The sequence below is a fragment of the Micrasema longulum genome, unplaced genomic scaffold (genome assembly GCF_059751315.1).
Source record: "Micrasema longulum isolate JH-2025_06_02 unplaced genomic scaffold, ASM5975131v1 h1tg000127l, whole genome shotgun sequence".
Lineage (NCBI taxonomy): Eukaryota > Metazoa > Arthropoda > Insecta > Trichoptera > Brachycentridae > Micrasema > Micrasema longulum.
This window is the reverse complement of record NW_028277333.1, coordinates 2,253,754-2,281,415: the sequence shown is the minus strand read 5'-3', so window position 1 is coordinate 2,281,415 and position 27,662 is coordinate 2,253,754. Positions and strand designations below refer to the sequence as shown.

Here is a 27,662-nt window from a genome sequence, read left to right as displayed (position 1 = left end):
TAAAATATTATTGTTTATTTGGTTCATGATTAAAATTCTGTTACTAGGCAACAAAAAAATAATAATTAAAGATTATTGAAAATCTTTGAAGATTAATACTGGAATTTAACCCTCAAAGGTTTTTATCTAAAAATACTGGTATCTTAACAGAGTTAAATGAATTTGGATATGTAGAGATTTATAGGGCTTGTAACCTGTTATTAGCTGGTCGAAGTGTTCACTTTACACAATAAGTAACATTCACCACTCTGCCCAATATTTGTGATTTCCCGTTTCCACAATTTTCGGATGTTTTTTTTATTTATTTATTCAAAACTTTATATACATATGAGGGCGGGCATATTGCCTTAAGGCAATTTCTTCCTATCTACTCAAACTGTTCAGTTCGATAAAATTACAAGTACATGAACATATTTTAGGATGCAAAAGACAAATCCAGAATCATATACAAAAATGAAATAAAAAATTACTATTAATAAGAAAAGAATGCGCGCTTTATGCTATAAGTGTATATGCTATAAGTGACATCTGTTGAAGTTTTATAGCAATATTATTTTTGAGTTACAATTTTTTTTATTTATTTACATTTTTTTATTTTATTTGTAAATTTAAGAACTCGTAAGGGATACAAACATATTACATGTCTTGTCTAGTTAATGTAGTCATCAAGTGCTTCTTAATGTTGATTTTAAATTTGACTGCTGTATATTTTTTCATGCAGTCGGGTAGGTCAAGTCTATTGTATAGTATTACTGACTGTCCGATATATGTCCTTTGTTGTAGTCTGAAAAAAATCAAAAACACATACTATTACTTAAAAAACTCAAACTAATTCGATTTAATGAAATTTACATTTACTTTAGTTTTTTTTTAATTCTATATTTGGATAACCAACAGCTGTATTTATCTTAAATATAAAACATGACAAATTAGCCAATTTAAAACCAATTGAACTCATAAAACTAGAACACACATATTTTGCGGACGATAAGACGCTTCGGACCATGAGACGCACCCCAATTTTTGGTTGAATTTTCAGAGTAAAAAAAAAATGTGGTCCCAAAACTACGATACATAACAATGAAAAAGTTTTTTTTTAAATGCATGGCTTATTGCGTTAGTACGCAAATCTTCATGTTTTTAAACACAGTTTTACTAAATTTTTCAATGTTGATGTAGTAAATTATTGTTCAATACGAATATTTATACTGGTTTGTGGACTTCTTTTGAAAATTTGATCTCTCGGTCTGAAATGTTTCAGCGGGTGTTGTTGAGAAAAACATTATTATTATACTTATTGAGGGGTAGGATATACCTAAGTTAGGGAAAGAAAACAAAACAGATGTTTACCACTAATGTCCCTGATTGAAAAAGTTGGACTAGGGACACAAAGTAAGACGATAGGACTGCGCAACATTTAGGAAACAGAAGGCAGAAACTGCGGGATCTAAAATTTTAGTAACAACAATATGAAAATGTGTTCATTTACTTTATAGTTAGGTTAATTGAAAATTTAAAAAAAATGTATTAAATTTATTTAATAAGAATATCATCACCATCATCATTTCCTTTCTGCACCTTATGGTGCATAGGGCACTGCATTGGTACACCGATCGCAGCGTATCTTGATCATTTTTGTTACACGAAGGCAAGGTGATCAGTCTTATGCTTCAGATACCAGTCCAGTGACTATGAAATATTTCATATCCACCACTTGGGGAATCGAATCCGAGATTTCTTGCATGGCAGGCAAATACGCTGACTATTACACCACTAGGCCGAAAATAGGATTATACAATATTAAAATAAAAATAATTAAATTATGTGAACAATTTGTCGTCTTTTGATCAGTCTAAATTGTAAGTTTTTATTTGAATGTATCATTTACAAATAAACAAGGGTTATTTCGAAATTGGCGGGCTGCAAATAAACTTTGTTAATATGAAAATTCGGGCATAACATAAAAAATATTTTCAGAATAAAACGGTTTTGAAACCTTATACTGATCAACGTGTACTTTAGGAATAACACGATTCGGGTAAAATGCAACTAGTATCAATTTAGTCACCTTAGATATTATAACTGCAGTTAAAAGTGGGAAGGCTTATGAACATATATAATATACATATTTGATACTGGCAATTTTATTATGTAAAATAGGTATTTACCAATAATATAATTGGCCAAATTTCCTCAACTTAAAGTGCACATCGTTCTGCTTTGCTATATCTATCACAGCGTATTGACCGTTCATCTGTAATTTTCATGAATAAAATCGGCAAATCGATTCCAAATACTCATAAATCTATACTCATCCATCTTATGACAATACAATTAATATAATTGTGTTTATTAAAAATGACTAAATACGATGTATAATTTTTAAGGCATATTAAGTTATATTACCGGATTTTTAGCATTTTGTGTGTACGGGCTATAGTGAAAAAACAATAAAATATAAACGAAGGTTCAATGCATATAATGATTCTGAATTAGGCTTGTGAACTAAAACTCCAATTTTTTCGAACAAATCAAAGCTCGCCTTCAAAATTCATAAAAAATCATATAATATCATTTTTCGCAATCTTTTGATAGAATTAATGATGCCGTTGACATTATATTATTTAAAGAAAAAGTGAGTGTGTTAGCGGCGCGTTTATGCTAATGAGGCCCTTTATGGGCAATACACGGCGAAGTTCTACGTATAAAGCAGTTTTTGACAAATATTTCCTCAGTAAAGGGAAAGATAAATGAATTATCCTCCACTAAACAAATGATTCCTCGAATGGATAAGTCTAATTTGCCAATGGATTTATTTACAAGCGCTTACTTTGTGAGAATTGAAACGTAAACGTATGCCAATCTGGGAGTAAAAAGTTTGTTTTCAACTTTTTCTTAGGAACTTAACATAATGATACATATTTAATGAATTCGACAAGTTCATAGCGCACACAAACCACAAACAAACTAAAAAGTTATTCGATTACACTTCTTAATTTATTTGTATTAGGTAGTATAATAAATAATGTATACTGTTTAAACCTGTTTAAAAAGGTAAAGCGCATTGTTTCTAGTATTCTCTTTCTCAGTTCTATTTTCCTTATTGTTTACTTTATATCGATTATTTCCAACACCATGAAACGGAATTTATTGATCACTTAAATGAATCTGATAAAAATAGATCATCCATCGAATGTATTAATGAAAATGGCATCTTGTTGTTGCTTTATATATAAAAAAAAAACAGCATCCACATAAGGATAGTAAATCTATGTACATTTACTTTAATTAAGATTAAAACTTTTTTTTACGTAATTTATAATTAAATGAAACAAAATAAGAGTTGTTGAGATAAGAAAATATTTTAATTTCACTAAATTCGAAAAATACTCAACCCTTACCGTCCGCCCACAATAAGTTTTTAAATGTAAGTTTCTAAACTTCAAAGTAATTTATCAGTGTAATTTTTATTTTCAATTACTCATTTTTTTGACATGGGTATTTTCCAGCAGAATAAAAGTAGGTAATCTCTCAAGAATTGAAGGTGAAGATGGTTATTTTCACTCTATTTACTTCTACTTCCTCTTCTATATTCCAACTGCGGCCATAAATTGCTCACTAATTTGTTTGTTTTCGAGAAAAAAACAGGACAATTTGGACGAATTGGGATTTTCTTTCTAACGATGTTCGAACACACAGAAAAAGAAACCCAACTTAAGTAGAGTTTAAAGGAGCAGAATTTATGGACATTGTAAGACGTTTTATTATTTAGTAACTTGACAATAGATCTTCTTCGAAAACACTATTTGTTTCATATGTTCCTACATTCAGTTTAAAAAGTTATTTATCATCGTACGCACATAATATTATATCATTCAACAAATCATTTTAAAGATAATATTTTTACAGGACTAACATTATTTCATTTCAACCATCAATTTTATTTTTTATTGTATTAAGTAACATTTGAGTTCTTATGATTTCCCCAAATATTAAGATTTTGGGGCCAGTTGTAAATAACTCACTATAAGAAAACGGAAATCAAGTTCTTGTTGAAACCACACCTTTCATCCACGAGTCCTCATCACTAGCCACGGGATAACAACCCGATGTAAATAAGAAATTTAAAAAAAAAATACGATAAAATTTAGTTTTTTTTACCTATTGTATCTATGTAAAAAACATGATATTTTCAAACTTTCCACCTATAATTATGATAAAAAAACTGGTCTTATTTTAATATAGACATATTTTTACTACCTCGTAATTGGTGTTACCAAACATCAATTATTTTTAACACCCTAACCATTATTTAAAAATAAGCTGCAAGGGGGTTGAATTCAAAATACAAAAGTATTATAATTTTATAAGGTATTTCACTGAACGTAAATATTCCATTTTAAAACGTACGTTTATTTACAAAAGGTTTGGACGAAATTACCGCAGTGAGGCAATGGGTTATTAACAAAGGAGAAAAAAGTAAAGGGTCCAAATAATTTGTGTGTCAAAGGAATTCAGATTTTCAGTCGGCTGTATGTACTAGCAGAGGAATTAATGTTATGTAGAAAACTGCTTGCCAATGATAGCTTATAACGTTAAGATATCCACCAAAATATGAAGTGAAAGAATGCGGCCTCACCGAGGTACTCCCCCGCCCTACTCCCTGCTACCCCTCCCGACGGCCGACGCCTCCGACGCCGACGACTGTGCTATAAGCGATGTTTGAACACACTATGGGGGTTTACGTGGGTACTATTTACTTAACACAATAATATTTGTACTCACCGAACCCCTTGACAAACACATTTCTTTGATATTTTTTATTTTATTTTGAAACCTCAGAGAAAGGCGCTTCCGAAACCAAATTTCGTATTTATACAGTGTGTAAAACCACGTGTTTATTTTGTTGGTATTTACAAATCACTTGGAATGTCAGTTGCAAATTGCTCCTAGAGGTCGAGTAATGCATATTTACAAAATTATTTTACTTTTATGGCATTCGTGAAAATCGAGTTTAATGCTTACGGCAATTTACATTGAAATATGGGGCTTTTAAATAGATTTTCTTCCACAAAGTACCTACCGAATAAACCATGAAGATGTGGTTCATAGTGAACTTAGTACCTGTTTGAGTAGAAAGTTTCACACATGATAATTTAACTTTTACACTAAAACTTTAAATAGCAGATGATAAAAACGCATGGTTGTACCTAGGTACAGCAAGCTAAAACTCGCCTCATCTTTCGCAATGATTGGGTGCCCCGGGCTTCCAACGCCGCGCCGGGTAAGCTGCTGTGTACGAGTATAAAGCTCGTAATAAATAAATAATGGGATGCTTTACGGTTCGTCTATCGCTCATTTACACTTTTGGCTCGGTTGATCCGCAATATTAGGCGAGTTAATCCGCAATAATAAGACTCCATCCCTGTCATTAATTAGAGGGCGCTTTCTCCCGCAGCTGACAGATTAACTACCTGCCTTATGTAACGCCTCCCAGCTCTTTAAAAAAACGTCCTTCAATCTATATTCCCACACAAAAACAGAGATCGATAATTTGAAGACAATTTATTTTTATATTCACGGGCTGGAGCGCCTTCAAATTCTGCTCTGTGAGCAAACGAGGTTAATGATTTTGTACTTACAAACCATAAAGTATTTATAATATCTAAGTTTCTACTACAGTAGGCTCATTTCGCTGATTAAGAATAACGAATATGTTCTTATCTCAAAAAAATATTTTTGCGTAAGTAATAGGTACCTCATGGTGGTTTCAATAAATTAAGCCACCAAAACACCATTTTAAGAACTTAAAATAAGGGACCGTTTGAAAATTAGAGGTTATTGAAAAAACTTATTTGAAAACGAACAAGAATTATAACTCAACATTTTGAGTTCGTTTAAATGTTTGTAGATAAAAAACTAGATTTCACCCTCCTATGAGCTAAAATTAACAAATAACAACAAAGATGAGTAACATTTTAGAGAAGGAAATATGAAGTTTTTTCATTTACTTATGACCTGTCATCGGCTGGTTTAAGTGGCCACTTCACACACTGGTAACATTCACTATTTTGCCTATGTTTGAACATCCATGCTTCTCCAATTATTCCATCAGTTTTTTTGGTGAAGTTAAAGAGCTGAAAACTTTATTATTGTGAAGAGATTCATCTAATCGAATTATTTCACATACTTAGCAACGCCTGAAAACAATTTTCAAACAATTTCTTGGAATCAGATAAATCTCTTCGCAACAATAATGAGATGGAAAAATTGAAGAAACATGTGTGTCTAAACATAGGCAATATGGTGAAAGTTACGCAGTTTATAAAAGGGTCACATAAACCAGCCAAAGACAGATCATAAGTAAATGAAAAAACTTCATATTTCCTTCTCTAAAATGTTACTCATCTTTGTTGTTGTTTGTTAATTTTAGCTCATAGGAGGGTGAAATCTAGTTTTTTATCTACAAACATTTAAACAAACTCAAAATGTTGCGTTATAATTCTTGTTCGTTTTCAAATAAGTTTTTTCAATAACCTCTAATTTTCAAACGGTCCCTTATTTTAAGTTCTTAAAATGGTGTTTTGGTGGCTTAATTTATTGAAACCACCATTCCGTCTTTTATTGGTGTTAACACAATGTTACATCACCGAGCAAAGGGATTATTTACCACAGCCTTTTAAGAGTCTAGGACATCTTTCGCTGCGGACCACCGTAGGATCTTTTGGCATCAAAAAACTCTCCGAACATAATATTAAACTTTCGTTATTCGACCATCCTCCATTCGATTCACATGATCGAGCCAACGCAGGCGTCTTTCCTTTAAGATCGCCAATAATAAAGCGCTTTATTGTAAATAAATTAAGTAAATCGAGGCACCTTTAAAAAAAAAATATTCCGGCACATGAAAATGTACTGGAATATCTTTGTAAAAATTTCCGTTCAGTTTTGTATCGTTTACCGTGGTTTTACCCATTATGATTCGGTTTGAATGTACGAAAATTGACTGACTGACATGCAGGTGGTGAAAAGAGATTCATTTCCATAACCATCTACTTCGGAAGTGCCAAGCTAATGTAAAACTGATACAACATGTACATACGAGTACAATACATGGCCAGAATGATTGATGTTATGTTGGTACAGCTAACATTATGTGCTCATGTTTATAATTACCAGAGGGAAGTCGCATATATATTATGTATGTCAATGCTAGTGTATTTTGGCTAGAAGTTCATAAAACAAGTATATAATTTTGCAATTAGAATGTTAATTGCAAGTATTTACATGCAAATGCAATTTTCACATATTACAACAGAGATGGAGAGTATTTGAGACCATCAAAACCAGAGTGGCCCAAGTGCTTATTTTGAGATATTAAGATTATTGCTAAAATCCACGGGAAAAAATATATTCTTCTAAAGCCAGAGTGGCTCAGCATTAGTTTTGTCACCATTTCATAGATGGCACCATTTTTATAGTTTTGGTGTTGATTATTTTAGGTAATATTTTAAAACCACAGCGGCTCGAGTCACTTGGGCCACTGTGATTTTGATAGTTTTGCTAAAATCTTTAGTTCGTGTGACTTGGGTCACTCTGGCATTGTGTGCGTAAAGAGCATACGTGGAAAAAGAATGTGAAAAAAAATAAATGGGCCAATGACGAGGCATATATTAATACCAAAGGTGTCCCCGTTCTTGCTAATCAAATAAACACAGATTATCAATGCACTTGTAATGAAAAGTGCCACGAGAAGATTGAGCGTAACAGACAAAAAGGACTTTTTTCCAAATATTATGCATTATTATGTTTTGATCTACAAAGTTCATACTTATGTTTACTCATAAGTATTGTAGTTAAACAAGATATTGTGTTACAACTAGTAATGAATATTACTAATAAAAATACAACCACATGGAAATCCAAAGAATTTTCTAGAATTTGTCACTTACCTGACATTAATGGAAAATAAATTTGTGTGTGCAAGTTATTTTTTAAACATACTCTTCAAGTATCAGACGGACGTCAAGGGTTTAAAAAAAAAGCTGTTTGTGACACACCCCCCATTGATAAAAGAGGCAAACATATTCCGAAGAACAAAACGCCTGATCCGAAAATAAATTGAGTTAAGGATTTCATTAACACTTTTCTAACATGTAACCTGTAACAAGTGACATCCAATGTTCCAATCCGCCGGTTGCGAAGTAATAATGTGCTGTTCCTCGATCAACACAGCACAAACTATGGCTTGCATGCATCAATGTCCCGATTGTGTCGTATTGTAAACTCGAGACAAGATCTGGACTTTTTTGGTGTAAGTCTTTATAGATTTAAAAAAATCACTAAGAAAGACCGGATCTAGTCTTGAGGTAGTAATTTTTTTTTCCTAGCTTTAATTTTATTTAGTTGTATTTTATTTTATTAGTGCCTGTATTAATTATAAAAAAATGTATTTACCATCGTTAGAATGGACTGCATAAGTCAGTCAAATAAATAAAATATGATTCACACTACACAAGACATAAAAGTGAGACTCAACAGTATTTGTCACCCAATTTAAATTTGGCTGTAATGTATTCCGAATACAAAAAGAAGGTTGAGGTGCCAGTATATAAATACATCTCTCGTGTTATGCTCCAATAACAGACTCATGTAAGCAATGTGGCACTTACAAAATAAAAAAAGATGCTTGCAAAAACAGTGATGATTCTAGAAAGAATGAGTTTATTGCCGAAAAGGAACTTCATTGAAGGAAAACAGAATCTGCAATGGAAAATTCAAAACTTGATACGCAATGTGCAAAATAGAATAATTACATTATTGTTATAATCTTCGATCTACTGAAAACACTTCCGACACCAGTCATTTCAACTGGTGTCTGTTATTACAAGCGTCAGTTGTGGACATACTGTTTAGGAATAAAGTTTAAAGCTCATTTTACCCTGAAGATGGCTCCTGCGATGGGAGTCAAAACGTCGGAACAAATCCAACACACACGGTATCACTCAAAAACGAAACATATTGATAACAGTGACCGTGAAAACCTTCGCACCTAATTACACTGTTAAGGAATTCACAATGTTGACACCGACGATGTTTTTATATATTTGTGGGATGAATCTACAGCTGCAAGAGGACCAGAAGAAATCGGTTCATGCCTCTTAAGATTTATCAGGGAACAGGTACACACGAAGAAACTAATAATGTACTCGGACCAGTGTAGTGGTCAGAATCGCAATATTAAAATTGCAGCTTTATATAAAGCAAATAGACCACAAGTTTACGGTCAGCGGACATTTTTATTCATCATGCTACCGAGCTTTTGGCGTAGTGTAAAAACAGAGAAAGTATTTTCCAAATAGATACATTCCTGAGCATTGGATCGATGTTATATTAGCAACAAGGAAAAATAACCCTTTCCATATTGTGGAAATGAAACGAGTAAACTTTATATCCACAAAATCCTTGGAAAGTAACACAACGAACAGGAAGATCAGCAATGATCGAGGTAATTCAATTCAGTGTATGCTTTACAATAGCATACATCCATTATCGATGTACTTGGAATACTCCAACAATCCTGAAGCTCTTTTTGAGGAAGTAAATTTCAGCAAGCGGACATCTCAAGATGCTGCCAACTTTGAGCTTGAGGTTTTATATCCTGATGGGAGAAAAATCATGCCCAAAAAAAATTACCTTATTTGCCTTTTGGAGTATGTGCACCTGTCTATCATGCTTTTTATCAGTAATTCTTAGTCTCTTCCAATGCAAGGGATGAAGTAAATGGCGCAGAGAGTGATTTCTCGACTAAGTAACGTATTGGTGATTAAGAACAGCAATCCTAAATAAGTATTTGATATTATAACTAGTAAAATACGTTTAATTTGTGCTTTTAAAATTTAATTCATTAAAACCTATTTTGATTTATTCCTACTTAGTGGCATATTATTGATCCATTTTGCCAGACTTATAATAAACTGTAAACGCCATAGTGGCAAAAATGATGTGGAATACAATTTTAATAAGTTAGATAAGTATAAAATCTCTTCTAAACCATTTTGGCTCTTCAGTCACAAAATTGATATTTACACTTGAGCCACTCTGGTTCTAATGGCTTCATTTCAAAAAATCTAGAGGACTGTCATTTATTATTTTATTTATTTAAAACTTTATTCAAAAATACAATATATGTACATTAAGGCTTTAGGGCAATTTCTTCCTACCTACCCAAAACGTTTCATTTGAGAAAATTACAAGTACATGGACATATTCTCGGTAATCATGTAAATTATTTATTTTAGATAGTTGTACAAATAAAACTTCAACACCTTGTTATACCTTAATTAATAAACAACATACATGATATATTTGAAACCTAAGTATATAAACAACATATAATGTAAGAAATACGCGATAACGAAATAGAATATGCAGTAGAAAAAAAATATTCCAATATTATAATCCAGCAGGAAACAATCGGTATCACATTTTGCCTAAAGCGCCTACTATTTTATACGTTTTTGGAATTATTTTATCTTATATATTTGGAATTAATTTGTTAGCCGGATCCATTACGACTTTTGTAATGTGACCGCTGTTTATACAATTATTTCCTTTAATATGTTTGACTGTTTATAAATGTAATTTTGTATAAATTTATCAAGATTGCTACTTGCTGGCTGGGTTCTCCCATATTGCATATCGTTGGTACTTGCGGGCGCTTAACAGGTGGAATAAGGATTGTCACCCACACTGCCGGTAAATATAGGAAGTATTACAGAATTAGTTAAATAATTTATATTTTTAACCTCCCAAAACCACTCACTGGGATTTTAAAAAAAAACTAGGTTACGTCTGTAAAACGTAACTTAATATTATTGTGTGTGAGGTTCGAGTTTTCAAATCAAAAGTTTGTAGCATTTAAATAAACGTTTTTGACACTAGCTGTCAAAACAAGTCTATCTAACTTAGTTTTTGGTGTGTATTTCATAAATAAAGGAAGACAAATATGTGCATTCTTTTATGATATTCTGCAAAAAAAAAAGTATGAATGTAATATTCCCAGCTTCCTTTGCTCTGAATAAAACTGACGTGTGTGGTATTCTTATAATAAAATTTGAGCAGGCAAGAAGGTCAATCCTACTCACTTGGTTACAATAATTTTATGGCAGACGACAAACAGAAGGCAATCCTCGGGGACCAGTAACCCCTTCCTCTCCTCTCGAGGACTTGACCCTTCCGATGTGATTGAAAAGTTTATGGCATATTCAAGAGAGCCCCTCAATGGAATCTCAATATACCCGCCTTCTCTGTATTCGTTCATTTTTTCCAAGTGCTCGCAGGAAGGTTGTATCCGACCCTTTTGAGATGTGACCGCAATATGCAATCTCCTCAAACTAGATGGAATATTGATTCTTATTTGCTAAAACCGTGGACGAAATCATTTTAATAATTGTATGGGATAGCAAAAAAAAAAGTTCAGTGGTTTTTCATTTTTTTATTTGTGAATAGACTATTAAACTAAGCCAAAAAAAATATTTCTATTTTAATGTACGAGTATAATGTTATCAGCGCTTCGATTTTTGAATGTTTTGTATTTCTGAAATAACTCCGCGTGTAACGTCAGAGGTTTTTTTCCGCTTATTCTTATTCAGTTCTTCCCATTGGTCCAGAAACAACAAGCAGACCGGAAATCTTCTATGGCACTCAGATCATAGGTTGATTCATATGAACCAGTGACGTCATTCAAAATAGTGTGTTTAAAAAAAAAAAAAAAATTACGTACATTTTCAAGAAACTTTGCCGTACAATTTAATGCTCTAATTTCATTTGTATCATCGTAGGACTGAGGTTCCTTATTATATTTATCAATAAAGAATTTAAAAAAATATGTTTCTGTCTTCAGATTCGGTTTGTAGCCTTACGGTAGTGTCGTGAAGTGTTCGCTTCCATCTCTAACGCGTCTTTTTTCACATTTTTGACACTGTATTTTACAACTAGTTAAAATGTCTAAAAAATAGAAAAGTATGTAAAAACATAAAATAGTCTATTAAGGGGTTTAACGACCTTATTGCGAAAGGCCGCTTTATGTCTTGTATTGGAATGGTCGGTTTGAAAACTGTTGCCAAGGACTTATTTAAAACTCGTTTAAAATGGCCCAAAATCTAAATATTTTGATATAAATATTTATAAGAAAGCAAATACGTATTTTTAAAAAAAATATTTATGAAAGTAAAAAAACCTCATAAAACGTTAAGATAATGTTAAGTTGATATAACAAGATACAAATTCATGAATTAATTATTATTTATTAAATTACATTATCTACTAATGTGTTGTGATAAAAAAAATATATCTTCTAATATTTCAGTTTGTCCAAATGTTTGCAGATAAAAGACTGGATTTCACTCTCGGGAGTGAGATTAAGATTAACAAATTACAATACGGATAGAGATATTGGAAAATTCCTTTCAAGCGTTGCCAAGTATGTGAAATAATTCAGTCAAATGAATCTCTTCACAACAATTAAGGTTTCAGCTCTTTAACTTCACTAAAATCAACAAATATAAGAATCGAAGGAATATGGATGTTCAAACATTGGCAAAATGGTGAATGTTACACAGCGTGTAAAGTGGCCACTTAAACCAGCCAACGACAGGTCATAAGCCCTGTAAATGCCTAGACTTCCATATATTATATATATCGAAGGTGTTCTACATCTCTGTTGTTATATGTTAAAATATTTTTTTTATATAGAGCGATTTTTTGCAGAGACCAAGCCGTTAAATGAATAGGTATTTGAATGTAGTTTTTCTGTCACTCTCTTACAGATGCCTCTAGAAATACTGTGCAAAAAGACAACTGCACGTCGAACTGATTATGCCAGGATAAAATTGATATAATCGATAGAATTGACGAAATCGTGCTTTCGTATTTCGAACCGACTTTATTTTTTTTAAAAGAAAGAGTATCAGAATAAAATCTACTGTGTCGGCAGGTTTTATTTAAAAAAAAAACATTTTTATGTTGATATAAAATTTTGCTCTTCTAAGGATTTTGAAATGGTTTTAGCTCATGTAAAAGAAATTTAAAAAAAAAATAAAACCATTGAGACACGCCAATGGTGAATATCTAAAGTGTGTAAAAAAAATGCTTTCGTTCAATAATTCAAGGAAAAGATACAGGAATACGACTGTCAGAAGAAAGGTCAGACCGCTTGGTCAGAAGTGATAAGAGTAACTGCCATATCTGATAAAAATAAGTTTATTTAAATATCATATTATTTAATTTGCAAACGATTTATGGTGTATGCTCATTTTGGACTGCACCGGTTCTGCGATATCTCCGTATCTTGATCATTTTTTATATTCTTGAAGACATCGTGATTAGTCTTAAGCTTAATTAGGGTGCCAGTCCAGGAACTAAAACTAACGAAGCGTGAAAACACCTTTTAAAATCAATCTTACATGTTGACTTCAATCGAATCAAACCCGTAGCAAGTCAATTAGTAAACTACCAGATCATACATGAACTTATCTCTTCTCAATATTATTTTTACACGGAACACAACTTCAATCTGCACGACGTGACGTGATGCATGATGATCCGAACTGAAGGCGAATGGCGGGTTTTGACTACATGATAAAGATAATATTCATATCCTTCTTTACTGAGACTAATACACTCAACTAACTTACTGTTAACTTACGCTACAAACCCCAGAATCGTGTCCTCCAACTGTGATTGACACGTAATTTAAGAGAATGACAAGCGGAAAAAAATGTGACTCGAGTTAATAATTCAAATAAAGCATGTAGTACTTTCTGGATTTCTTCCTTTAAAATATAATAAAAGACTGAAGTTTGTTTTCGGAATGGTAAAAAATTATTCTTGCTAAAATCATAATACTAAAATAATAATACCCATCAACAGTTCCTCTTTCTTCTCTAACTCATATAGTGTCCATGCGGCTCGACTGTGGAATCATCTGCCATCCACCATCAAAGATGTTACTACATTATCTCTGTTTAAATTACGTCTGAAGAAACATCTCCTTTCTCTTCCTTAATCTCTCCTCCTTTCCTCTTTTCTCTTTTTTCCTTTTTCCCATTGAGTAATAGTTTTGATTTAATGTAATTTATTACGTTTATTCCTATTTTTATATATCTGTAGCTTTTAATTTTTTTTTTCTATTGAATATGTTCTGTAACTTGAATTATAAAAATAAAACTTTTATTTTATTGGTTGGTTGGAAGAAATTGCCATTTGGCAATAAGCCCGCCAATGTACAAATAACATTATGTACAAAAAGTTAAATAAATAAATAAAATAATGATTGTTGGTATAATAATCAAATAATCATATTTTTTTAATTACTTTAGCTAACCATTCAATTATTTATGTGTAAAAGAAAACTATTTTTTTTATGTACATATAATACATAATACATCTACTAGTCAACCAACATGTCGGAACCACATTCATAGGAACTTTACAGTTAACGAACATTTCTTCGGCCCCTACGCATACTATTGAATCTGCATTTTGCTAGGTTCACAGGAGCAATTCTATAATATCTGATCGCTGTTTGTTTTTGCTCTCCTGTAAACCTCGCAAAATGCAGATTTGATAGTATACGTAGGGGCCGCCGTTGTATAAGATGTCTCAACAATACATAATTACTTCTCAGAATTCGAGAATCATTTGATTTCCGAAACCATAGTTTTATTTAATCGAGAAACGGGCTTGGAAATTGTACGTGTTAATAAAAGTGGCCTTTGTTTAGACAATCTTAAAAGATTAGAAATTGGTAGAACTATTAACCAAAAATCAATTAAAAATAACTCCGTGTCTTCTTTTAGAATATTCCCGTTTTGATTATCCCGTTATCTTCTTCCTTTTATTATTCTGTTTCACGTTTATTTTTTGTGTTTTCACCGGGAATCAAACCCGTAGCCTCCCGTCCGTGAGTCAAGCGTCTTGGCCATTATACTGCGGAGGTCGCCAAACGATTTACTTTACGATCACATTAAATTTGTCTTGTTTTAACAAATTCAATATGACCGTAAAGACAAAGTATTAGCAATTTTGTGTTTATTATTTTATAGTGGGTATACAAAAATCTTGAAGAATTCAATTATAAGTATAATAAAATACTTTTACTATTTATATCGAATTTTTATTTTGAATTAAGCGGAGTACCTTTAAAACGTCGTGTTAATTATGTTTTGTTTTTGTTCTAGGTGAGAGAAGCTCGTTCGTTTGAAGTCCCCCAGTGAGGTAAATTTGCAGATAAAATAAATATTTAAATTTAATATTTTTTACGTACTCTTTTTTGAAATCTTAACCGTAATCGGACATAATTCCCCGCAAAACAAACAGCTTACAGTTGTCTAAAAGAAAAGTTTTATCAAACAAGATAAGTCGAGAAGTTACATTGTTTTATAATCGGCGTGTGAAAAGTTGGACAAGAAACAGGAATTCTCGGAGCGAAACAAATAGTATTTACTCTCTTTCATACAAATTGGGTCTAAAAAATTATAATTAATTTATAGAGAACAGCAAATTTATATTATTTTCTTTTACGAATATTTAAAAAAATATTTGCGCGCGCATGTATTACTCCTAGAAACATCTTTACTTCATGTTTGCTTTATTTGTGCTTAGAACATTTTAGTTAATATTGCAAAGATAATCAAACACCTCCTTTTCCAAGAACTTGACCATTTTTGATGGGGCTATAAATCTTCACACTTGCAGGAATTCGATAGTAAACACTAAAATAAAAAATAGCACATTATGCCACGAATTCAACAGATACATCGTATTTCAATAATCGTTCAATTGAACGTAGTTATGCAGAAAGCTGCCAGTCCACAATTAAAAAAAAAAAAACGAAATATTAGTGTTATTAGGTGCATTAAGGTCAACTAGATTATTATTATAGATAACTTATGTAGCACCATTTTGGTAATATAATACCTCAAGGTTTATGTTCTGCTTAAAACAACTAGACAGCTTTTATCCAAAAATCTTTTTTTTTTCTAAAAATAGTGGTTATCACAAAAACGGCATTACTAAATTCGCAGAAAATACTCACAGCACTAGAAAAATTAAACGGCATAGATGCTGATGGGAAGATTAATACCTCCAGAAATCGAGTTCTATTAAATAAATTAAAGTGGATAAATACGTAATTGTTTTCATTTAAATTTTTTTTTTACATAAAAAAATATGTTTTAATATGGAATGACACCTCGTACACCACGTACATTCGATATTAAATCTGTCTGTTTTCTGCAAAATGCATATTTTGGGTTGTGTGGTTATCCAGATTTCCAAAATTCCTTTAACTCATAATTAAACTAAAAGTTATTAAGATGGACCAGTCTAAAGATGCTCATTAGAGGGTGAAAGCGCTAATTGGTCAAATAAGTAAGTGGAAGTATACCAAGTGTTTTTAAATTAATAACTTACATGTAAATATAAGTTATTACATCATTACAATGGAATTCCATCAAGAATTGTCAATAAATAATTAACATAAAATAAAAAGTTAATGTAGCATATTAATTAAGAGAATGCTAAAAATTAATAAAGTAAGTTTACTATCAAGGAATAAAAATGATTCAAATATCAAGATTGATTAGCATGCTGCCATCCACAAAAATTCGTATTAACGTTGTTTAAAAAAAATGACAGATTGATTCTGTCAATTACTGAACATCATCATTATTATCAAAATGCAAACTGTAGCGAAAAAACGAATTTCATTTAGTTTTGAAAAAGGCTAAATATATTTGAATAAAGGAAAGGAGCAGGAAAATGGATCTACCTTTGATACGATGAGGATGTTTTTCTATTTTTGGGCACCGGATGATAAAAGTTTTATGTGAATATTAAACGAATTATTTACTTTCACAACGACGCGCGACGATTCCAAGAACTCTTATGCAATGTTGTGTAATGCAATTTTTTTGTTTGTAATGTTGCAAATCCAAATGTTCTAATATTCTATCTTGATATTAGGTAGGTACCATAAGGATGGGAAAGAAAGGTAATCGGCCAGGAATAATATCGATAAATGCTGTTTTATACTGAACAATCATCATCATCGAATCTCTTTTTCTATTTCATGGTGCATAGGGCAATACACCTATTCACTAAATACAACGTATGTCGATTATCTGTTATAAAAGGGTGATTAGCCTTGAGTTTCAGATGCCGGACCATAATTTTTTTACGGTAAAATATTTACGGTGGGCGTACGTATGTAAAATAGAACTATAATCCTAAACGAGCGTTTTCCACTCGATGACTACTCTTACATAAAAGTCCCTAACAAGATAATCAATTGGAGATAAGCCCGCCTTGTTATGTAGTAATTTATGTGACAAAAACGATCAAGTTACTCTGCAATTGGAGTACTAATTCGCACCACTGGGTGGGGAAAGAGGGATGATAATACTGTTGTTAGAATGTCGTTAGCATTGAAATATATAAAATACTCAATTTAAGGCTACCTTGGGTTACTAAAAAACTTGTAATATTTTTCACCCTAGAACACTTCTTGCATTCACACGGCGACATTTCAGGAACGCTCTTTGCTAAGTCGCCCGTGAAAACATTGTATAATGCCAGCGCAGGGCGAATAAATATCCCCTCTCTAGTGAAACGGTCGCGTGTGTGGGGGGTCCTACTTCCGGATAGCTCTTAAGTGTCCCGGTTTAGACTTTCCGGTACGCTGGCGGTTACCGGTTCGGGATTCGTTTTTCCAGTTTATCCGCTGTATTTTGCATGTTATTATTATGCCGCTTTCCTATTGCTTAAATATCCAGTGTTTGTACTTTATTGGCAAGGTAGTCTTGCGGTGAGGAAGCATCAACACATTAACTTCCCGCCTCATTATTAATTAATAACACTTTTGTAGTTTGGCTTGCAAAGTCAAATTAGGGTCATATGAATGCAAAATCATTTATATTTTAAAAATGAACATTGAAAAAAAAAATTACAAAATTAAGCAGCTCTCGTGGTCCTAGCTCCTTGATTTACGGGGCTTTGGGTTCGATTCCCGGTGAGATCACAATTATTTAAAAATTGTATTTTTTCCACCGGTATTATTTGGGGTAATTTACCATTGTAATTGGCCTTATGGCATGATGCCCTTCAAAATAAAAAGGTTAAGAAGATGCGCAGTCTGATTTTTCTTCATACAAACGTACTTCCGTATTTATTTCCTGGATTATGGTGATTTTTTTACACAATAGTGTGAACAAATATCATTACTATTTTTGAACAAAAAATACAAAAGTTACCGACACGGAAAATTTCTTTCTGATACTCTTAAAAAACTGTTTAGTTTTGGGATGCCAAAAACGGGATAACGAGACCTCGATGCATAATCAGTCCAACGTTTAGTTGTCTTTTTCGCTCAGTATTCAAAGAGGCATTTGCGAGAGAGAGACAGAAAAACAATGTTCAAATATCTATTCATCTAATCGTTCTATCTTCGCATATCCTTTTAACAAAATGATAATTTATAACCCAACAATCCCAACATGTTATTGCATATAGTAAAAAGTTTTATGTAGATACAAAGGCTAGCATTTAAACAAAAAAAAAAATATTTACCAAACCGTTTATAAATAGTAATAAATATAACGATTTGTTAGCCTTAGACTAGACTATTGTCTAATTGGGCAAAATATTAAGAATCGTAAATGTTAAAATAATAAAAACATAGTCTTTATATAAGTCAAATGTTTCTTCTTAATTATTTTATATTCTATGTATATATATATAAATATATTATACGGGTGTTCTTTATTCCCTGTCACATCAGAAACCACGATAATTAGCATGAGCAAAAAGACATATTGGCACATTAAAATAAATTTTTAAAACGAATAAAAAAATAAATATTAAAAAAACAAATGGTCGCTTACTTCTGCAGGGGAGAAGCGAGGGGGGCACGGACGCGCGGTTAGCGGTGTATCAGACTCCTTCCTCCTCATTTAATCCCTGCAGGAGTAAGGATTTTTTTTTTTTAAATGGTTAAAAAAAAATTCGTTCTAAAAATTTATTTTAATGTGCCAATATGTCTTCTTGCTCATACTGATCATCGTGGTTTCGGATGTGACATGGTTTAAAAAACACTATGTATAAGTACGTATGTATATTAACCTTAATAATAAATCAAATAAAGTAGATAAATAAATAATATGTTGTGGAGTAATTAAAATTCACGTTTTATAATTTACTAGATTTCAGATTTTTACATTCAATTTTTTTTTAGGTAGGTATATTTTGACCATTTTTGTTAAAAAGTTAGTAAGAAATTTTGATGCAATGTGATAAGCGTCAATATTAATTGTTTTAAACCGGTCATTTACACACTAACTATATTATATTAAAATATTATTTTGTTACATTCAAACATCAAGCATATTTGAATACATAATATATTTTATAGTAATGTCACGTTTTGTATTAAAAGAGCACCTATTATTGTAAATTACTGTAACTGCAAAATAACATGATTCCACAGTCCATTATGCCTATTTGTCGTTTTACTGACAAAATGTTCCGAAACGTGCTTTAAATCGTTATTGATATCGGCCAAAACCAAAACTGTACATCTACCATTGGCAGGTAACACAATCATACATTACGTAAGTAAACGCCATACGAACATAACTTCAAATAACCGAATTACAATAGCGTAGTAGTTATTTATTAATTATATCACAAATTTTACGCATGTCCAAGAAATTGATTCTCGACATTGTGTTAAAAAAAACACAGGTGGCGCGCCCTGGATTTTTGCAGTAGCACATCTTTGTTTCTCACATCCGAGCGAAATCAGCCGTTTTTATCTGATCTAATAGAAATTTGCCTCGTATCCATTTAAACCAATCCCCGATTCTATTTATTTGTAGTGGTGCCCACAGGAAGGCACAAACCAGAAAAGTAGCAAACCCTATTAGAAAAAACACACGGCCCCAACAAAAACAGGGGAAGGATATGTTGCGGAAGTACCAGCGCGAGGGAAGGTGAGGTCAGAGTAGATTTACCCCAACTGGCGTAAGAAAGTGGGGCAGTCAGAAAAAATCACTGACGTGACCGCGCGGCAAGCGGCCCTCTGGCCACAAACAAGACGCTTCGCGTGTCTGTGTACTGTTAGACAGGGCCGCCAAATTAGTCGGGTAGACCTTCAGTATTTGGCCTCGATACAAGCGTTAGTACTGCAGTATCGCTGACACTCGTACCCTCTGGCACCCAACGTTCCTCGTGGATTAGGGCGCGACTCGGACGAGCTGAACTGAACTGGCCAGCGTCGCGGAGCCGCGTCGTAGTTCCTTCGAGAGAATCGAGTTGTGGTATAGTAGGATTTGAAGAGAGATTCAGGTAGACGGCCGGAAAGGTTGCGTAACAGTAGAGGTGACGGCTCTCCAGTATAACTTTTACCTGCAGACGGAGCAATTCTGATAGCCAATAGTAATGAGGATGAAATATATTACTGAACTCCGTCGTAGAATCAAAATAAATAGTCAAAACGATAGTTTCAACCGTAAATTTTTTAATATATTATGGATCGGAGGCTTGCGAATAAAATTTAAAACGCCTCTCAATCTTAGACCATTCTAATCATTATTTGCTTATACGTAGTCTGTTCAAAAAGTATCGCGAAATTTGTGTTTTTTAAATATTTTTTTTATTCATGAATATCTATTTTGTCCCCTTTAAAGTAATTCCCACCAGATATTATACACTTGTGCGAACGTTTTTTCCAATCCTCGAAGCACTTTTTCAAAAATATTTTTTGTGATCTTGTTCAGCTCCTCCATCGATGCCGTCTTTATCTCCTCAATCGTAGCGTAGCGTCGTCCTTTCACGGGCCTCTTCAGTTTTGGGAACAAGAAAACGTCACAGGGGGCTAGATCTGGGGAATATGGTGGCTGCACAATTTTTGGTGAGTTGTTTTCGGACAAAAATTCGTCCACAAGCAAGCATCCCATACCCCGTTTACCCTTTATCTTCTTTTCCATTTTGAACTTACTGTTGAAGGGGATATTTTTTTCTACTTGGTTAAAGTATGCGGTTTTTTTTCTTTTGACGGTGCTTAGAAATTACCTATCTCTTTCATTTTATTTTAAACTCATTTATTTACACTCTTTATCAAAATACAATTTTACGTTCACTATGTTCAGCTAACAAGGGTACATACCCCGTTCCAAGCTAGGCAATTACATTTTAATATATTATAATAGTTAACAAATTAATAGAGAGCACAGACAAATAAAATATAAACTTATTTGCATACACATTTTGATACATATACATACACACATACACATATGTACACACACACATACATACACTCATGCGCATACACATACATACATTCATAAAAACATAGACAATTTATTTATGCGAAACTTCATGGTTGCCATATATAAATATATTTTTTTTAATTATTCCTTATTTTTATATTTTGTTTTCGACATCCAGTAAAAATCTCCAATCCGTGGCATGCATCCACTTTTCTGACTCCCTACGACCAATGTCATTAAAGAGCGAGGTCAACACCTTCCGCAACTTGAAAACACTCCCGTCTTTATACGGTTCTGGCAAAAGGTTATGGACCTTTTTGCCTACGTAATAGTGTTGTCTCGATGCCAGAACAGTGGTGACCCTTCACTTAGTATCAGATCCCTATTTGAGAATCTTGTATTATGGTTGTGGTTGACGCTTGGGTAAATGTATCTATTTATGTCCTTTCTTTTCTTTGGTTTACTATCCTTTCGTTAGACACTCGATCAGCTCATGACAAAGTATTTTCCTGTACAGCCACACTTCAAATACTTCAACAAGTTTCTATAATTGGGTAGATTACAAAAGACAGAGTCTACGGACTGCAAGTTGCACAAACGTATTTATTCTCCACGACATATAAAAAAATGATTCTTTTCTGTTTTGGTTATATTACAATAAAGAACGACGAAAATCTCAAATAGCTGGTGTTAGTGGTAGCATAAAAAGTTAAGGGTAAGCAAGCAAAGGTAATTGGTCTAATATAAAACGTATGACCGCATAAGATAACTAACGAGGTCCCAGTTATGTTTTACTGCAATATTTTATAACACTTATTCTGGATCTGAAGCGTGAGACGGTTCATCGTGCCTTCGTGTATCAAAATGATCAAGATACAATGCGATTGGAGTGCCAAGGTAGTGCCTTATGCAGCAATAGGTATGAATAGGGAAACGATGATGATGACGTAACGTAATACTGCCATTGGTATAAATTCCTAGATAAAGTAATGACCAGAGATGTAATAATTTCATTTATCCGCGTTTCCATATATAACCTGGTATATTATACTACGTATCTATACAAAAGTCGATTCCACAGATTGAGGTCCGCAGTACTGGAATAAAGTTATCGACGTAAAAACTCCCCCAATAAATGAATAAAAAAGATGATTGATTTACCATTAAGCACTTTTTATTTTGCAAGGATGGTGAGTTTCGTCATTTTTTTGAAAGTAGACGAAAGACAATATTTTTAGAAACCTAAGAAAAACAGTGGAGCTTCCGAGTCTCGAACAAATATGAGAAAATTAATATTGCTGTGATACAGAATATTATGATAATAATAATTAGTACTTCGAAGGTAGCTTTTACCGCGCATGCGCACGAATGGCCACGTTATGAATTTCGTTTAGATATAACAATTATCAAGCGAAAATAAACTTTTGTTTTATTTCTAATATTGAAGTAATACATATTATTAGATTATTAGATTAATACATATTTATTAGATTAAGGAATGTTTTAAAAACCAATCATTTAAAAATAACTTATTACTTAATTGTACAATCTTTGTTACAATATGGTATTGTTGGATAGGGTGGTGCATATATGCCAATATATTAAACCCTTTTAAAATAGTACAAAGATTAATTATTAAAGTAATTTTAAAGAAATTCTCAACATTCAAAACGGAACGTCTATTTAAAATATTTAAGGTTCATACAGTAGACACTCTTTATGAAATAAATTCTATTATACAAATATATAAAATAGAAAAAATAAAAGAATTTGAAATGAATAAGTCACTCAGATACCAACATAATATCAAAATTCCTAAATTCCATACAAGTAATGGTCAAAATAGCTTTGTCTTCGAAGATGTAAAAAATTATAATAATCTTCCTAATGAACTAAAAACTATTAAAAATAATATATTAATAAATAAATTCAAAGTTAATCTAAAGACATTTTTGAACTCATGTAAAAACAACATTAAATTTTAATTAGGATAAATGTATCACTGTTTTATGTTTATTCTTTATATATCCATTGTTTTTATTTTTCTTTTCATGTACTCGTATTAAAATTATATAAACTCTTATAAATAAACAACTAAAACAGTGTAAGTCACTCTCCAAGCACAAGAGTTAGTCCCTTTTTTTGGAGAGTTACAATGATAAAATTTATTAGATGTGTAAAAGTAGTACTTGTACTTTTTATGAAATTTATGAATCAATAAAAAAAATTAAGAAGTATGAATTTCCATTATATGCTGCCAGAAAACGCATATTTATGTTTGTCATAGCATCCTTTGAGATATACATTTAAAAATAAAAAAAAGTTGTTGATGCTGAAAATAATGTTAATTTATCAACAAGTAAATATTTGTGTTGGTAGAATATCAAATTTCCATTACCATTCCTCTCCGTATTGGAACTACCTCATGTCTTTCTGTCGGCTGCTAACTCCTGGACATTCTCCCGCATCAGATTCGCCTCCTCTAATTCAGTCGCGAACTGCCGATGAACTGTAAATAGTGGACATCTAGCTTCCAGGACTTAATAATCTGGTGCTCTCCACAAGCAAATGCGATATGTGTCTCAACCAATCGATTTTTCTTCACTCGATGACAGTTGTCACCGGAGATTGCTGCATCCGTTGCCTTATATGTATAGTTTCATATGGCTAAATCTCCTCACATCTTAAATATTTTAATTAAATTTTGCAACAAGCTGACATTAAACGTGTTAGAGAACATAAATTAGTTGTTGTGGAGCTGGGAAATTATTTAATTCGTATTGAAAAAATTCGACTATTTTTTTAAATAATGCTCAGCACGTTTGCCTACCATGCAAAAGAACTCGGGTTCGATTCCCGACATATTTGATATGAAATATTTATTTCAAAGGGTGTTTTTACACTAAAAATATTTCATAGTCCCAGGACTGGTACCTGAAGCGTATGACCAATCATCTTACCTTCATGTAACAGAAATTATCAGGATACACTGCGATTGGTCTACAAATTCAGTGCCCTATGCGCCATTAGGTGGAGAAAGGTAATGATGATGATTTTTACAAAGATTAAATATTTTTAAAGCGAATTCATGATTTTCACAACATTTATGGGTAAGCAAGGAGAATACTGGTTTGTTCATAATGACGACCGTATAAAGGCAACGCTTTAGCTGTAATTAATTAATACGAATTCGTAGCTAATCTACACACAACATTCTCATATAACTCATCTCTCTAAGCGTTTGGCTTTTATATTTGAAGTACTCCCATCATGTGAGGTTACGATTCACTAAATTTTGTACCTCGCAAATACTGAACCACGTGAGCGCTACTTAACCGTGTAATCTCTTCAACCGTGCAGATAAACGTAAGGAAACTTTAGTTTAATTAAACGCTCCTCTATATTAGGTGTATTATCAGGTCTATCCCTGGATTTATCGGGCGCCCAGGGCAGGGCAGGACCAGGGGCAAAACCAGTAAAGTGAAACTAGTCCAAACCCTTAAAGAATGAGGTTTGGATTTCATAATGTTATTTGACGGATCACCCAAGAAAAAGGGTTTTTTTTTAAGAAATGGGAAAGTCCAGAATTTCCTAGGGCTCATTAGCTGTAAATAGCTAATGATAACATTTTACACAATGTGACATTCGCAATTTTCGGACTACTATTCGAATTTTTTGGTTACTTTATTCAACTTAAAATAAGGTTAGCATATTTATTGATTAAGTATCAGGCATCGCAGTCGGTTCCCGACAAAGTTAACATTAAACTGTGGTGACAGTTTTTTTTACAAAAATATTTCATTTCTGAACCGACACACAGCAAAGACTCAAAATCTTTATTTTATATAATGCTTGATTAATATATTATTAAGTTGTTGTACCGATTCAGTGCCCAGTTTAATTTGTTTATTTTATTTTATTTGGTAAACCAACAGTTGCACATTATCATGTTACTGACTTAGTAGTTATCATGACCAAAAAATATTCGGATGATTTATTTTCTAGAGTGGCAACCCGCATTACAGTTGGTAAAACAGATCGCTACTTGAACTCGATTCTTGTCAAAAATGTTGTTCCAGTGAAAACACCCCCACTACAAAACGCTCTGGTGAAGGATAAAACTGAAATAAGATATCACCATATACCCAAAAGATGGGAGCCGAAATCGTCAAATTGACATCTTTAACTTGACCAATGTAGAACTGAACAAGCAACTAATCTTACTCAATTTTGACACAGGGCTCCTTTAATCTTTACCCTTAACAAAATGCCATGTTTGTACTTTTAATAATTATATTGGAATAAATTTGCCAATTGCATTTTCCAAGTAAGATGTAATATTTAAACTTTCGGATGATGAATCCACTAAATATTGGTATCATACTGGGAGTTACCCCATAAAAAAACTACATATTATATTTATCAAAATAAAAAACTCAAAGTTAAAACTACCTACGTAATAAAAAAACGTTCGGAGGATAGTTTCGGGATAGGATAGATAGATTTCAATAAGGAAAAATTCATCGAGAAGATGACCATTGGGATGGAATCTCACAATGAACCTCTTCAAGAAGTGGGTTGATATTCTGCAAAAACTATATTTTACTAGATTCACCAAGTTAGGTAGCTTTATAGTTTTCTAGTCGCTAAATAAAAACTTCTCGTTTACAGTCAATTTAAATTAGAGACTCATATTGTTAAGTCCGTATATTTTATATTTATATTGTCATAAACTTTGTAATATACCATTTGAAAATCATTAATTAAATATTCTGTCACACCACCCGGGGAGAATCTGTGTGCTATCAACTGAAATGTTATTTTTTTATGGAGTGCCTTGTTAAGGAATGGATCGATTTGTGAAGATTATTTGCGAAAGGGAACATGAAGGATCTCCTTAGTGACTTTTCTTGAATTTTTCCGTGCTCCCGGTCCAAAGCGTCAAAACATATTTATAGTTAAAGTCACGAAATGTTGCATACGACTAGAGCCAATAACAGGTTTTCACAAATTGTACAAATTAAGTCTGTTAATATCATTTCGCTTATTTTCTATTATTATTTAATTATACTTTTTTACTTTAACGCCTAGACGACCAGATTTTAAGAATGATTGGTTTTAAAATTTGTAGTTTGTAGTAACAAACATACAAATCTATTTTCCGGTCATCTATGTATTTGTTCCCGAAAGAGTATTATCAATATCCGTTTATTATCTGTAATATTGGACAACCAATGCAGTACCCTATGCACCAGAGCGTGTGAATAAATAAATTATGATCATTATCATCCTCGTGATCTCTACCTTGCTATAGAGATGAGGTTCAAGTATTTTAATTTGAATGATTCACCAGACTACGCTGGCGTTAATGCGGGTACCTAACTACCCGAAGTGTCTTCTAAGCCAGTTAAGCTGGTGCTGAGATGCCAGACAAAAGGTGATCTTAAGGTAGCCTGTACCTAAATAGGTAGGTCGAGCTGACCTCGGGGGTAACAAGGTAGTCGCTTTTAGATCTCAAGTCTCAGATAAGCAGTTTTAATTGATAAGGAGAGAAAAAACTTTTGTGGAACTCATGTGCTATATTGAGAACAGAATATGGATTGCTTTACGTCACCCTGTGGTACTTCCTAGTCCCGGCTCTGCTGCAGCTCCCTATTCCAGACCTCCGGATGTCCCTTAGCCCATTAGGATCCCATTTGCCTATCTCCTCCGATATCTAAATGTAGCACTATAAGATTCACCAAACTACCATTCATATTGTCAGCTATGGAACGAGGATATTATAATGATAGCTTTCCCCTTTCTACGTAATTAAAACATTTAAATGAGCGCTCTCGGTAGAGATTTCCATACATATTTTTGTCCAGTTTATCGATTCTTGTGTCGGTTTACATTCAGTATACACGGTTCGTAAATTTTAGAGATGAGACCATTAACGTTTGTAAGATAGAAAGTTTATTGTGCTCATTAATCAGCTACAGCTTATTCCGAGTCCCCGGAAACTTACCACCTCTCATGATTATACTTTGTACTCGTAGTTTAGGCGGAGGCATTTAATTACTTACCAAAAATAACACAGAGTGTTGGAATTACAATGAAATAGTCAAAAATCATAACAGAAGTATGGACTATTTGTTTAAATGGAAAAATAATAAAAATTATGTAAATACAAGTATAAAAAGACGTAAGAAAATTCAGAATAACTTTTTTTACTCGTATTCATTTTATTTTATTTGTTCTTTTACAATTTATGTATTACTTTTTTTACATAAAATATCATGTTCTCTCGCTGGGCATCCCGTGGCGAGGAAAACATTTTATATAATTTTG

General features: G+C 32.6%; 1 protein-coding gene across 2 annotated transcripts in view; it reads left to right on the top strand.

Annotated features, from left to right (window-relative positions):
• LOC148284377 (uncharacterized) overlaps positions 1 to 27,662 on the top strand; it is a 472,082-nt gene that overhangs the window by 273,151 nt on the left and 171,269 nt on the right. The window contains exon 3 of one of the 2 annotated variants that reach the window (XM_088241191.1): positions 15,243 to 15,279. The exons of the other annotated variant lie outside the window; for it this stretch is intronic. The gene's annotated coding sequence lies outside the window, so the exon portion shown is untranslated. The remainder of the gene's footprint in view (positions 1 to 15,242; positions 15,280 to 27,662) is intronic. 2 annotated transcript variants of the gene reach the window in all.